Source organism: Panulirus ornatus, chromosome 11 (genome assembly GCF_036320965.1).
Source record: "Panulirus ornatus isolate Po-2019 chromosome 11, ASM3632096v1, whole genome shotgun sequence".
NCBI lineage: Eukaryota > Metazoa > Arthropoda > Malacostraca > Decapoda > Palinuridae > Panulirus > Panulirus ornatus.
Genome location: NC_092234.1, coordinates 55626762 through 55641099, shown reverse-complemented (window position 1 = coordinate 55641099; position 14338 = coordinate 55626762). Strand labels below are relative to the sequence as shown.

The 14338-nt window shown below is 41.3% G+C and overlaps 1 protein-coding gene across 1 annotated transcript in view; it reads left to right on the top strand.

The window, feature by feature from the left end:
* Positions 1–409: 409 nt before the first annotated feature.
* The window catches only part of LOC139751551 (mechanosensory protein 2-like), a 1369287-nt gene continuing 1355358 nt past the window's right edge, over positions 410–14338 (top strand). Inside the window, exon 1 of the mRNA XM_071667090.1 lies at positions 410–551. The gene's annotated coding sequence lies outside the window, so the exon portion shown is untranslated. The remainder of the gene's footprint in view (positions 552–14338) is intronic.

Here is a 14338-nt window from a genome sequence, read left to right as displayed (position 1 = left end):
TCCCTCCCTCCCTCACTGCAGACAGTCCCAGGTTGGCTGTTAAACATGACTTCCCACAGCCAGATGTCTGTGTGGCCGCGGTCCACCAACACACACACACACACACACACACACACACACACACACACACAGATGTAAACATAAATACGTACATACACACACACATACGTTCACACTTTCACACACACACACACACACACACACACACACACACACACCTCTGCTTCGGCTCCACCCTCTCTCTCTCTCTCTCTCTCTCTCTCTCTCTCTCTCTCTCTCTCTCTCTCTCTCTCTCTCTCTCTCTCCCAACCCCCCAGCCCCTCCCCATCCCCGGGAGGCAGTAGGACTCCCTGCTCTCCCACACTCTCCCAGGCTCTCCCAGCCAGTTGCTGCAGCATCATCCATTCGGCTGGCAGCCACCGTTGTGTTCGGATCCCGTGCTCGCGCGCCCCCCCCACCCACACACACACACACACATACCAGCGTCCCTCTCACGCCCCTCTTTCGCGTTCTTAAGCCCAAGCCAGTGCCTCCCTGGAGCCGGATCTGAGGTCAGGGATTGAGACGGAAGTGTTCGCCCTTATTGAGTGTCAGTCAAGTGTTAGAAAAAATGATATACAAGTGTCTAAGGTGAAGAAGAGGAAGGAGGAGGAGGAGGAGGAGGGGGAAATAAAGAGAGAGAGAGAGAGAAAGATAGAGAGAGAGAGATGGAGATGGGGGTTGATTTTGCGGTAGGGAGTGTGTGAATGTGTGTTCCACTGTGTGGTCAGATCTCGCCCTCTCTCTCACACACACACACATACACACTCCCTTGGAAATATCGGTGTGTGTGTGGTTTTTTTGTGTTTTTTTTCGGTGTTTTGATATATTTTTTCCCACCGAGATTGTAAAGCAGTGATGAAGAAACTGTATTTTCAGTGGTTTATTCTGTGACGATTTGGTGATTGGAGATTTGATCCCAATCGCTACATGAATGTAGGTTAACGTTAATCATATATATATATATATATATATATATATATATATATAAACTCTCTCTCCTCCCCCCCACCCCTCTCTGTGTTTATATGTGATGCTAATGGTACAGAAATTATGAGGGTGACGAATTGGTGCCCACATTACATTGTGAGCCTCCGAGCTCATAACATATAGTGATTCGGTGTTGAGAAGACTGTGTGAGTCGGTTCTGAGAACGCCCTGTGGGGCTTGTGCTCAGAACGCCAAAGTGAGTCGGGTGTTGTAAACGCCCTGTGAGCTGGTGCAGCGAATGCTGTGTTGTGAGTCGGTGTTGTGAGAACGCTGTGTGAGCTGGTGCCCAGAACCCCCCTGTGAAATCGTAACGTTCAGGGCGCTTCACTGCGGCACTGCAAACTCCTTTGTTACAGTGGGTCAGGGAGCCGTCCACCATCACCACCCGGCTGAGCATTGCTATGTTAGGGTTACGAGACCTCCACACCACCACCACCACAACCCACTCAAAAGAGCAGTGTGAGCAGTGCTGTGTTGGGCTGTGAGTTCTTCACACACCTCCCTCGTCTAGCTGAGCAGTGCTATGTTAGGCGAGGAGGAGGAGCACCACCACCAACGTAGCTGAGCAGTGTGAACAGTGCTATGTTAAGCTGTGAGCCCACCACCAGCCCACCTAGCTGAGCAGTGATGTGTTGGGCTAGGAGCCCACCACGACCAACCCACCTAGCTGAGCAGTGCTGTGTTGGGCTAGGAGCCCTCCGCCGCCTAGCTTGGCAGTGCTGTGTTAGCCAGCCTTTTCAGGCTTCGTGACAAGAAAGGAATGCATAGAGATAGACGAAGAATATATGTCTTTATTCACTGTTTTACGAGAATCCATACGACTCGGTTCCTCACAAAGACATTATCTGATTCATATGAGCCAGTTACTCACGAGGACATTACATGAATCATATGAGTTGGTTACTCACGAAGATATGTGATTCATATGTGTCAGTTACTCACGAAGATATTACGTGAATCATATGAGTCGGTTACTCACGAAGATATTATGTGATTCATACGTGTCAGTTACTCACGAAGATATTACGTGAATCATATGATTCGGTTACTCACGAAGATATTAAGTGAATCGTATGATTCAGGTATTCACAAAGACATTGACTGATACTTTACGTGAAGTGACACAGGTGGAAAAAGACGGTCATAAGTGGAAACATGACTAATAAGTAGTGCAACTGTGACGACCACAAGTGTGTACGTGCCCGTGTGTCCTTGGCCTAAAAAGTATAAGTGTGGTTCAGCATTTTCTTGCTTTATAGGCACGTTTCTACCCCCTTTACCCCCACCTCATCCTCCTCCTCTCTCCCCCCCCCCTCTCGTGAAGCGAGGGTAGAGACATCGGATTCGTCGTAAGTAGCAAGAGACATAAGGGTCACGATTCCACGTGTTTACTTCACGATTATCGACTTTCTCGAACGTGTGGTTCCTACCTCTGAATTATTATTATAAGATATATAAGGATGATTTTTCCATGTGTTTTGTATCGTCGTATCGACCTTATGGGACTTTACAGTTCAGGGCAAGACAGACACCTTCTCATAGTATAGAGTCTAAAGCAATATTTTTACTTGATATTTAAAGGTCTTAAGATATCTTGCAGATGGTATGGAGAAGGTATTTTACAGATGGTCCTTGGGGAAGATATCTTGCAGATGGTCTTGGGAAAGATATCTTGCAGATGGTATTGGGGAAGATATCTTACAGATGGCCTTGGGAAGATATCCTACAGATGGTCTTGGGGAAGATATCTTGCAGATGGTATTGGGGAAGATATCCTACAGATGGCCTTGGGAAGATATCCTACAGATGGTCTTGGGAAAGATATCCTACAGATGGCCTTGGGGAAGATATCTTACAGATGGTGTGGAGAAGATATCTTACAGACGGTTTATGGAAGTTTCTTCGATGTCTTACAACCATCCGAATATATCTTTTATCTTATATATATATATATATATATATATATATATATATATATATATATATATATATATATATATATATACACCAAAAAGTTCATGTCTGTCTGAGAGTTGGCCACGTCTAAGATGATGTAGAGGAATTATTATTTTGTGTAAACTATGAATTGGACTTGTGTGATCTGTTGGCCGGTATATTGATTACCCCACATGTAAACATTTAACACGTGACACAGTGCGGTATATATATATATATATATATATATATAAACGGTGCAGTCAAAGGCCATATCTTATGGCAAAGAACAACTCCACATGGCAACCAGCAACACCCTCCACCCCCACTCCCACTTGTCCAAAAACCTCAAGAATACAACTCCATCAGAAGTAGATACATTCCAAAATACAACAGCAACAAGAATACAAATACATTGGCGTTGTAAAGAGTACCTAAAGAAATAAGAATCCATATCTCCACCGTCTCTACGTGGGTTGTGGGTTGTATTATACAACCGTCTTTGTGACACACACACACACACACTCTTCAAGAGGGAGTTCTGTGGATAGATCAAAGAAAGGAAGTTCCCATTACACAGAGACCAGAGACTGTCAAGGGTAGAGGGTAGACAACAGAAGTCAATTCTGGGGATGAGTAACAGACACTGACGCTGCTGACTGGTGCAGAGAAACGGAGATCCGGGCACATGAAAACAGAGGGGTCATTGTGAATTATTAAGTGAGGCTGTAAAGAGGGTGACCAGTGGCTGTGTGTTTTAACTTCCTTTGGGGCCAAGAGGTAGCAGGACGTCCCTCCCTGTATGGGTTCCAATCCTATGCCATTGTGTATATACATTGATCTTTCTATAGACGTACGTGGTAAACTTGGAGTAATGCAGACAGAACTCACTTTAGATATAAGATCTGACTTAATCTCTCTCTGTAGGGGTGCATGAATGATGATAAGGAAGGAAAGAGAAGACAAAGGAGGAGTGAGAGAAGGCGTGTTGTCCCTCTCGTTACTGGATGATGTTAAGCATCAGGTAATACTGATGGATGAGTCACCCAAACAGTACATAATGGAATGAGTAACCGCGAGAAGGATTTGCATAATGATGCTGATGATGTATTGTGGCCAGACAGTAGTAATATACTGGAAACATTTGTGTAGCATTTATAGTGAAGGAACGAGTATCAAGATGTATATACTCCTTAGTGATGCTGGTAAAGTTCAAATAGTGGAGTATTTTAGTCATGTATTGAATACACTGGGAAAATTTTACATTTTCATGGAGACTGAGAGTCATGGAGACACAAGTTGTTGGAGTATATACTTGAAAATTTCTTTCATCAGCAGGTCAAAGACCAAAAGAGTAAGAATCAGAAGGGCAAATACACAGTGATGACTAAACTAACTTTCAGCCATACATAACAGCTGCTCTGAAATTGAAACTTATCACCAGTGTCACTCCATACTGAAGAATGGGATCATGTTATGCTCGAGTTTGGCTACATGGTTAATCGGAACATGTTAATGATCGGAGAGGAAATCAGAAGCAGAGAGGAGGCATGATCGTGGAAGTGTTCTGTGTTAAACAATTTAAGAATAAGTGATGGGAAGTGGAGTTCATTAGCCATAGTTTAGATCATCGTTACGGAAGCTTCTGTGACATATACAGTGGAGGTAGATCTTGAATGCCTTTTGCTGCAATTAGAGACGAAACCTTGGAAGAAAATAGAGATGCAAGGTTCACAATGAATGTCAACAAGGAAAAGAGCATAGGTGGTGTACTGTGGAGAAGTCATAGGCGGCGCGACAGTCCACCAGCATTTGGAATGTGCAAGAGAGCAAGCAATGCATGGAACAAGATGAGGAAGGAGGAGCAGAGAAACATGGAAAAGAGTATTATGGACGGGGCAGGAGATGATCCAAAACTTCTCCTTAAATTCATCAGGATTAAATTGTCAGTGAAAGAAGAGCTTACCAGTCTTTGGAGTTTAGAGGGAAAAGTTCTTGAGGATGTTGTACAGATATGTGAGGACTTTAATGACAAATTTAGAAGCGTTTTCAGATTGGGGAACACTACAGCCCCAACACCAGTGTGATGGGGAGGAGGTTTTGGGAAGCGCCAATTCAGTAAAATTTATAGAGAGATTGTTAGAGGTTCATGGCTCATATAAGGCTCATGGTCTTGGTGAAGTTTTGCCACACGGTGTGTGTTGAAGAAGTGTGCAGATACACTTGACTGGTCGTTGGAAACACTGTTCAGTATGTCTCTCGAAAAGGTTGTAGTGCCAAGGTATTGCTAGAAAGCAAACGTTATGCCTATCTTTAAGAGAGGAGACAGGAAATTCCGCTCAACTATAAACTGGTCCCTGACGAGTGGGGAAAAAGAAGAGCAAAAAACAAATGAATGGCTACTTGCAAAGAAGAAAGGACCAGAGTGAGAGACAACACAGATTCAGGGAGAAGTCATAGAACTTCAGACATCTTTAAGGGAGTTAGATCCGGTGTAGACATAAGAGATGGTCAGATGTTCCTGGTCTGCCAGAAATTATTTGACTCTCTGCTGCCTAAGAAGCCGGATCTTCAGACAGGCATGAGGTAAGACTTCTTCGATGGACAGAAACTTACAGTGGTGACAGTGAACAAAGGACGCATATCAGAAAATCCCTCTCGAAAAGGGTGGGGTCACCATTGGCGTACCACAAGGGTTGATCCTGGGACCGTTGCACTTCTTGATCATTGTAAATGATCCGCCAGAAGGAGTGGACTCGTACATGAATACTCTTGCATATGACGAAGTTTATAAATGGTGAGGATTGCATCAAATTACAAGGGAACCTAGACAAATGCCTGCTTTGATCTGATACACGTTTGATAAAAGTCAACCTGAGTAAATGTAGAGTAGTGAGGATGGGTCACAGTAGAAGTCCTCCTCGATACGAATATGTAGCTGGAAATAAGGTGAAGGAATCTCTGTGTGAGAGGGAGTTGGAAGTGTCCTGTGGACCTACCCTGTCGTCAGAGATCTCTCTTAGGAGGATTGTAAAAGGTTTTGTGTGCAGGAACTAGAATCGCATTTAAGTTAATGGATGAGAAATGTTCAGAAGCCATGCGCGCGTATGATAGAACACAGATAAAATATAATTATCAGTTTCAAATTATGTTTCAGTGACAGCACTTGAACACTTAAGATCAAATGGAGAAAATTGATGGGAGGTCAGCACATAGGGTACCAGAATTAAGTAAGAGTTCTGAAGCCACAAATGTTTGATTGAAGAACGAAGAGTAAGGGATGTCCTGATCACAGCCTCTAAAGTTCCTAAACCAGTTTGAATGTAGCCGCAGCGAACGGCTCTTTTTTTTTTAAGATGAACGCTAGAGGTACGTGCGGCCATGACAAGATACTCGTTAAGAACCTTGGAAGGAAAGAGGGAAGGAAGTACTTATATTGCAGAAGGATTGGTGGATATCAACTGATTGAATTGTGAGATGGAATCGTGAATTGCGAACGGCATATAAAAGTTTAAACTTTTGAGTGGTTACACAGATATTTTCTGAGATAGGAACACGTACCGTGCAAATTATTAATCACAAATAGATGATTACACACACACACACACACACACACACACACACACACACACACACACACAGGAAATTTTAATGTTATTTGCAATACACAGGACAGCATCAAAAGCTGGAAAAACGGTAACTAGACAGATGGTAATTAAGTATAACAGGAATATATTTATCCCAGATAAAAATGAATAACCTAAATACAGTAAACATTGGTTACATATACATACACGTATGATAGTTACTGAATGAAAATACAGTGTGGAATTATTGCTTGCACAAATATTTCAAAAAAATATCCTGCAGCTTCAAGGCTTCGCTACAATATATATATATATATATATATATATATATATATATATATATATATATATATATATATATATATATATATATATAATTTTTTTCATGCATATTTGCCATTTCCCGCGTTTGCAAGGTAGCGTTACGAACAGGGGACTGAGCCTTAGAGGGAATATCCTCCTCACTTGTCCTCCTTCTCTCTTTCTTCTTTTGGAAAATTGAAAACGGGATAGATAGATAGATAGATAGTACAGGAAAGACACAATATTCTTCGCACGACTGATTTCCAACATGATTTAAGGATTGCTGCTTAATGTGGCACTGCTTTCGTCATACAGTTTAACTGGTTCTTGCTTAAGTAAAGCCTTTGGGGGTATTAGAAGGAAAAGTGCGGATGAAAAATACTTAATTCATACATAATCCTCTGGAGGGGGAAGGGAAAATAAATAGTCCAGGAACTTGCCGAAGGTAAACTTGATGAATTACTTGTTTCCTCTCAAGTTATATTTTTTTCCCCCGTAAGGATTTCCTCGTAATTATTTTTTTCCCGTAAGGATTATTTTTTTCCCCGTAAGGATTATTTTTCGCCCGTAAGGATGATTTCTTCCCCCGTAATGATTATTTTTTCCCCGTAAGGATTATTTTTTTTTCCGTAATGATTATTTTTTTTACCCGTAAGGATTATTTTTTTTTCCGTAATGATTATTTTTTCCCCGTAAGGATTATTTTTTCCCCGGTAAGGTTGGCATCTGGTCCAGAGAGAGAGACAGACACAGCTTTCGGGAATGTTGTATTTTTATTTGTATTTTACAGTATTCTGTACTTGTGAATTACTAAGGTAGTGTGACAGTTTCGAGCTGGTTGGGATCTGAATTTTCGCTGTTTAATTATTTTTGAAGAACACGTTTCATCGGTTGGGAATGTAAAGTAATCACCTAATGTAATAACTAGATTATATGATACATTATTTCATCTCAATATTATATATATATATATATATATATATATATATATATATATATATATATATATATATATATATATTATGCTATTCGTCATCTCCCGCATTAGCGAGGTAGCGTTAAGAACAGAGGACTGAGCCTTTGAGGGAAATCCTCACTCGGCCCCCTTCTCTGTTCCTTATTTTGGAAATTTGAAAACGAGAGATTATTAGCCACATATATTTTCGACAGTCAGAAATAACTATTTGTACCTATTAAGAGATATGGTTATATCAGAAAGCCTATGAATTATGCAGAATATTGTCTGTTTTGATAATTGATGATTACCGAGAAAAAAAAAAGAAGAAAATATTGTGGTTAATTTGAAACAATAAAATCTCAGAAATAGATTATAAACTAATTAGATAATTATAATTGTACTTGTTCTGTTTTTTTTTCTAATGTGTCGGGAAACCAATTATAGCATAAAGCGCAAAGTTAAGACATCCTAGAATATATATAGTATATGAAATCATACCTAATATGCTGAGTATACTTTGAGTATTTGAATCTCTTAAGGACCAGTTATGCTACACTATATACAATATACCATAGCGTGCTATATATATATATATATATATATATATATATATATATATATATATATATATGATTTCCTGAAATTTATCTTTTGTTGTATTCAGTTTCCCGTATTTGAATGCTCAGACCCTTACCATATTGTTCTGTTCAGTGTCTAACCACCCCTAATTATGCATAATTAGGAAAAGTAATTATTCTCCCCTCACCCTAATGCCCCTCCCCCCTCTCCCCCCCCACAGTGTAGCCGAACTCCCTTACAGGAATAGATTCAACATAGCCCTCGATTTTGGACGCGTACGTTAACATAGTGCGTAGATCCATGCTTTCCCTCCCACACGGTAACATAGCGCGTAGATCCATGCTGTCCCCCCACACGGTAACAGAGCGCGTAGATCCATGCTCTCCCTCCCGTACAGTAACGTAGCGCTTAGATCCATGCTATCCCTCCCACACGGTAACATAGCGCGTAGATCCATGCTGTCCCCCTACACGGTAACATAGCGCGTAGATCCATGCTATCCCTCCCACACGGTGACATAGCGCGTAGATCCATGCTGTCCCCCCCACACGGTAACATAGCGCGTAGATCCATGCTGTCCCTCCCACACGGTGACATAGCGCTTAGATCCATGCTGTCCCTCCCACACGGTGACATAGCGCGTAGATCCATGCTGTCCCTCCCACACGGTGACATAGCGCTTAGATCCATGCTGTCCCTCCCACACGGTGACATAGCGCGTAGATCCATGCTGTCCCTCCCACACGGTAACATAGCGCGTAGATCCATGCTGTCCCTCCCACACGGTGACATAGCGCTTAGATCCATGCTGTCCCTCCCACACGGTGACATAGCGCGTAGATCCATGCTGTCCCCCCCACTCCGTCTGGTTAATAAAGAGATTCCATCTTGTAAATCGCATCTGACAAGAGCCTTCCCCCGTATTAACCAGTGCCAGAGCCATGCCGTGGATGAAAAGAAATAGACGCAATAACCCCAATGGGTTTCAGTCCATATGGGATTGGGGGAGTGTGATCTTGGGACTTATACAGGCCTCCATGTCTGGTGTGGAGAGTCTATACTGTTGGTATAGACGAATTAAAAAAAGGGTCGTGTCCTTTGTTGGGAGTAGCATGTCGTTGATAATAGGGTCACGTCCATTAGTAGCGTTAGAGTCGTTAATTATAATAGGGTCACGTCCATTGGTAGGGGGGGTAAGGTAGTGTCGTTAATTATAGGGCTGTGTTTGGTTATAGGGTTCCCCCTCTCTCTCTCTCTTTTGTTAGGGTTCAGTGGTATAACTTCAATGGTGTATATAATGTGCGTAGTTGTTTCGTATGTTGTGAATTTTATAGGCAAGTTCGTTATTGGCTCTGTAGTTTCCAGTTGCATTAGTTACATCGCATTAGTAGGTTTACTTGGCAATTATAGGGTTCGTTACGGTAAAAGACTTAGGCCTTTTCCCTCGTTCACAATAATGGGTTTTGGTGTGACCAGTTATATAGTCAGATACGTTTCGGGGTTAAATGTTATCAATTATAGGATAGTATATGATGCTCTGTTATTGTTAGATGATAGGACCATACGTATATGATGGTCTGTTATTGTTAGATGATAGGACCATACGTATATGATGCTTTTGTTATTGTTAGATTATAGCATCTTGCTCGACATAATGCTTCATGGTTCGGATTATAGAGTTGTTTCAGTCCATATGATTTGATGTTGCGGAATAGTGATAGATGTGTGATATTTTTTAATAAGCTAGACATTATAGTGCACATGTATGATTCTTATGTGAGTCTGTCAATAGCATATGTATAGAAAGGGCAATGAAACCTAAGAGATAACATCAGGAGAACGTAACCACGTCAAGAGAATTAGAAAATTTATGAAGGAATTGACTTTTAGGAGGGAGATGAAATATGATTCTTAGGAAATATGTCTGAAAAACTATATATTTTTTAATTCTCATTACTGTAGTAAGAAATGCCATGATTATTCTTATAATCCCTTGAGCACGACGGTACGACCCTTGAGCACGACGGTACGACCCTTGAACACGACAGTACGACCCTTGAGCACGACAATACGACCCTTGAGCACGACAGTACGACCCTTGAGCACGACGCTACGACCCTTGAGCACGACAGTACGACCCATGAGCACCACAGTACGACCTTTGAGCACGACAGTACGATCCTTAAGCACGACAGGATGATGGTACGTGCTTTAGGTATGGTGGTGTTGCGTATGATCTGACACTTTAGGAATCAGGTCAAAGGCCAGTCCATTATACCCAAGGGTCGTAACGATTGTTTTTTTTTTTTTCTTTTCAAAGGATTGAGTTTACACAGGAAGCATATGGAAAAAAGATTTCTCAAGAGGAGGGTGAAAAGCGTGCACGGGATAGAGTCAATTGGAACAATGTGGTATACAGAGGTCGACGTGCTGTCAGTGGACTGAGCCAGGGCATGTGAAGCAGCAGGGGTAAACTAGGGAAAGGTCTGTGGGGGGCTTGGATGTGGATAGGGAATGGATGTGAGCGGATGAGGGCTCTCTTTCCTCGTCCATGACCAGTGGAAAGTAGTATTATCCAGTGGTAAATATATACAACTGTCAGTGTTAGAAACTGTTGTTGTCTAGGCTTCGAGATGAGGTTTTGTGAGCTTAGAGGAATATTGCAAGAGTGAATGACTGGGGTAGATTTTCTTGGTGGGAAGATGATTTGACGCGTAGGAACCAGGGAGTAGAGGACACACACACACACACACACACACACACACACACACACACACACACACACACACACACCAACAACAACAAGCGACATCAAGAAAACTTTAAGGAAACTTTTGAATCCTATTAATTTGTGAGATATTCACCAAACTACAAATATACGGAAGTAGGAAGTCGCCCACGGACAAAAAGATGAAAAAAAAAAGGGAGGAGAAACATTGAACTCCCAGACCTCAGGCTCTGTGACTTTAGGCCCTCATAAGGATGAAAGTTGCTGATAAAACGGAAAAATCTATCCACAGACATTAACGGTGGAAGTTTGCACATCTCAACTTTGCCAATAATTATCCAGAGAAAGAGAAATAAACGCAGGAATAAGGAATTAACGCCTTGAAGTAGAACCCCGGAACAGAATGGTAAAAAAAAAAGAGATGGTTAAAAACGTAAACGGTTCCTGTTGCTCGATGCCGTTAAGTTAGTCATTTGTTCGTGGTTGTAGATTTTTCCTGTTGTTCAGTCCTACTAGGCCTCCCGTTGTTCAGTCTTCCTAGTCCTCTCGTTGTTCAGTCCTGCTAGTCCTCTCGTTGTTCAGTCCTGCTCGTCATCCCGTTGTTCATTCCTGCTCGTCATCCCGTTGTTCAGTCCTGCTCGTCATCCCGTTGTTCAGTCCTGCTCGTCATCCCGTTGTTCAGTCCTGCTCGTCATCCCGTTGTTCAGTCCTGCTCGTCATCCCGTTGTTCAGTCCTGCCAGTCATCCTGTTGTTCAGTTCTGCTATTCCAGCCGTTGTTCAGTCTCGCTGATATTTCTATTGTCCATTGCTGTTGTCTTAAAGTGAACACGATGGCGCGACCTTTAAGCACAATTTTACGACCCTAGAACACGACGGTACGACCCTAGAACACGATGGTGCGACCCTAGAACACAACAGTACGACCCTAGAACACGACGGTGCGACCCTAGAACACGACGGTACGACCTTAGAACACGACGGTACGACCCTTGGGTATGAGTAGTGTGACCTAGAGACTTAACCCCTAAAGGTCGGGTCAAAGACCCCGCCATCATAGGCAAGGGTCGTATCGATGAATTCAAGGGTCGTACTATCGTGCTCACGGGTCGTACTAGTCATCGTACCGGAGGGTCGTAACTTCGTACTCAAGGGTCGTGCTGTCATGTTAAGATCTCATTATGAATATGGGAAAAATCTTAATGTTGATCGTAATTTTGATTAATCTCCGTTGATTAATCTTAATGTTGAATATTAATTAGAATGAAAATGGTAATCTAGAAATCGTGATTTGATAAATATTTAAGATTTTGATTTTATCTTCCGTTTAGATTTTTATGTTTTCGATTTGTACTATAATTTTCTTTGATTTTCTCATTTTATATTTCGTGTACAAACTATATATATATATATATATATATATATATATATATATATATATATATATATTTGGTACGTTGTTGGATCTCGTGGTGGTAAAGGTCTTTGTGGTCTGTCGTAGAACCCTTATGTCACCATGGAAAGTCATCTGACAATATTTGATCTTCAGATGTAAACCCCAGAATCCAATATATATATGTTTTCCGCTCAGTACTTTTTTTTTTTTCTTATCTCTAAGGCCTTACGCGAAACATTAGAGAATGTCTAAAGTAAAGGGGAAGTTGAAGGAGAAAAGGTGAATGATAAATAATCCATGAGTAGTTGAAGGGATTAGAAAGGATCAGCTCGTAAAGTATCAGAGAAGACATGAGAGGGTAAAGTTCCAAAGCTTAGAGGTTTAGGAAAAGAAGCAAACATCACATCGGCCCAATTAGACCTTTGCTTTGGTTTGCCAAGTATGAAGTGAAATGATAAATACACGTTAATTTGTCAGAATAAAGGTCGGGATAAACTGCTATTAAGTAGCTGCTGCGTCACAAGATTACTGTCTGGCCCTCGGCAACTCAAGGGTGGGCCGTTTTGATAACTGTTTCTTTCCTTACACGTCGAGCTTTGGAACTCTCTACCTTCTCGTGGCTTTCCCAATAACTATGACCTGGCACATTTTAAAAGACAGGTTTTTTTTTTTCACTTCCTCCTAAATTCTTGAATACTTTCCCTTGTCTTTTCTTTTTTCCCTCTCACAATGTTCTCTATATTCCAATTAAGGCCCGGCCTTGATATTTACTTTTGTCTGTGATTGGAACCTTCAACATCAAAAGAAAAACAAAAAAGAGGGATTTTTCTTTTCGTTAGATATCCAAGCATTAACTTCAAATGAAAGTGACAGATAGATATGAGATGATCCATCCAACAGAATTATGCATTTATATATTTAATTGCCTCTTCGTTATAGATGGATTGCGTCAGGGATTTCTGTCTGTCTGATGGGTAGTTCTCCAATCATCGGTCGGTAAAGCATTTCATGTACAGCACATGTTTTGCCGATCGTCGGCAAAGAGTGTTTTTTAGTATGTGTGGTGGATATTTTGCCGATCGTTCGTAAAATAAGTTTTGTCTATGCTATAGTTATTTTGTCGATCGTTGGCACACTTAAGATTTTGTCTATGCATTGGATATTTTACCGATCATCGGTAAAGCAGTTTTACGCACTGGATATTCAGCCGATCGTCGGTCACGATTTTTTTTCTGTCCCTGCAATAAGATATTTTGCCGGTCGCCGCTCGAACAGTTTATGCCCTTGAAGAGGATATTTTGCCAATCGACGTTAAATTTATTTTTTTCCCCACACGCAAAGGATGTTTTTGTTGATCAGCGTTAATACAATTTTTGTCCATACAGTACATTTCTTTTTTCTCACTTGGTCGTTGGCAAGGCGATAAATCCCGCCGTTTTTTTTTTTCTTTTTTTTTTTAACGTCGTCTGGCTGTTGTGTGTAGGTAAATGTGTTAGACGGGCGGCCTAGGGAAGGCTATTATGTTCTGGGTCTTTTGTTGCAGGATTTTATTGGTACCTTTTTGTTAAGAGTCTTTTGTTTCTTTTGTTGGAGTTCTTTTCTTGTTCTTCTTTACTTTTTGTTGGAGGTGTTTTTGGACATTTTGTTTTTTGCTTTTTAATTGGAGGTCTTTTGTACCTTTTTTTGTTAGCGATATTTTGTTCCTTTTGATGTAGGTCTTTTGTACATTTTGTTGGTAATCTTTTCTTGCTTTTGATGTAAGTCTTCCGCACCTTTTGGAGGTCTTGTGTACCTTTTGTTGGAGGTCTTATATACCTTTTATTGG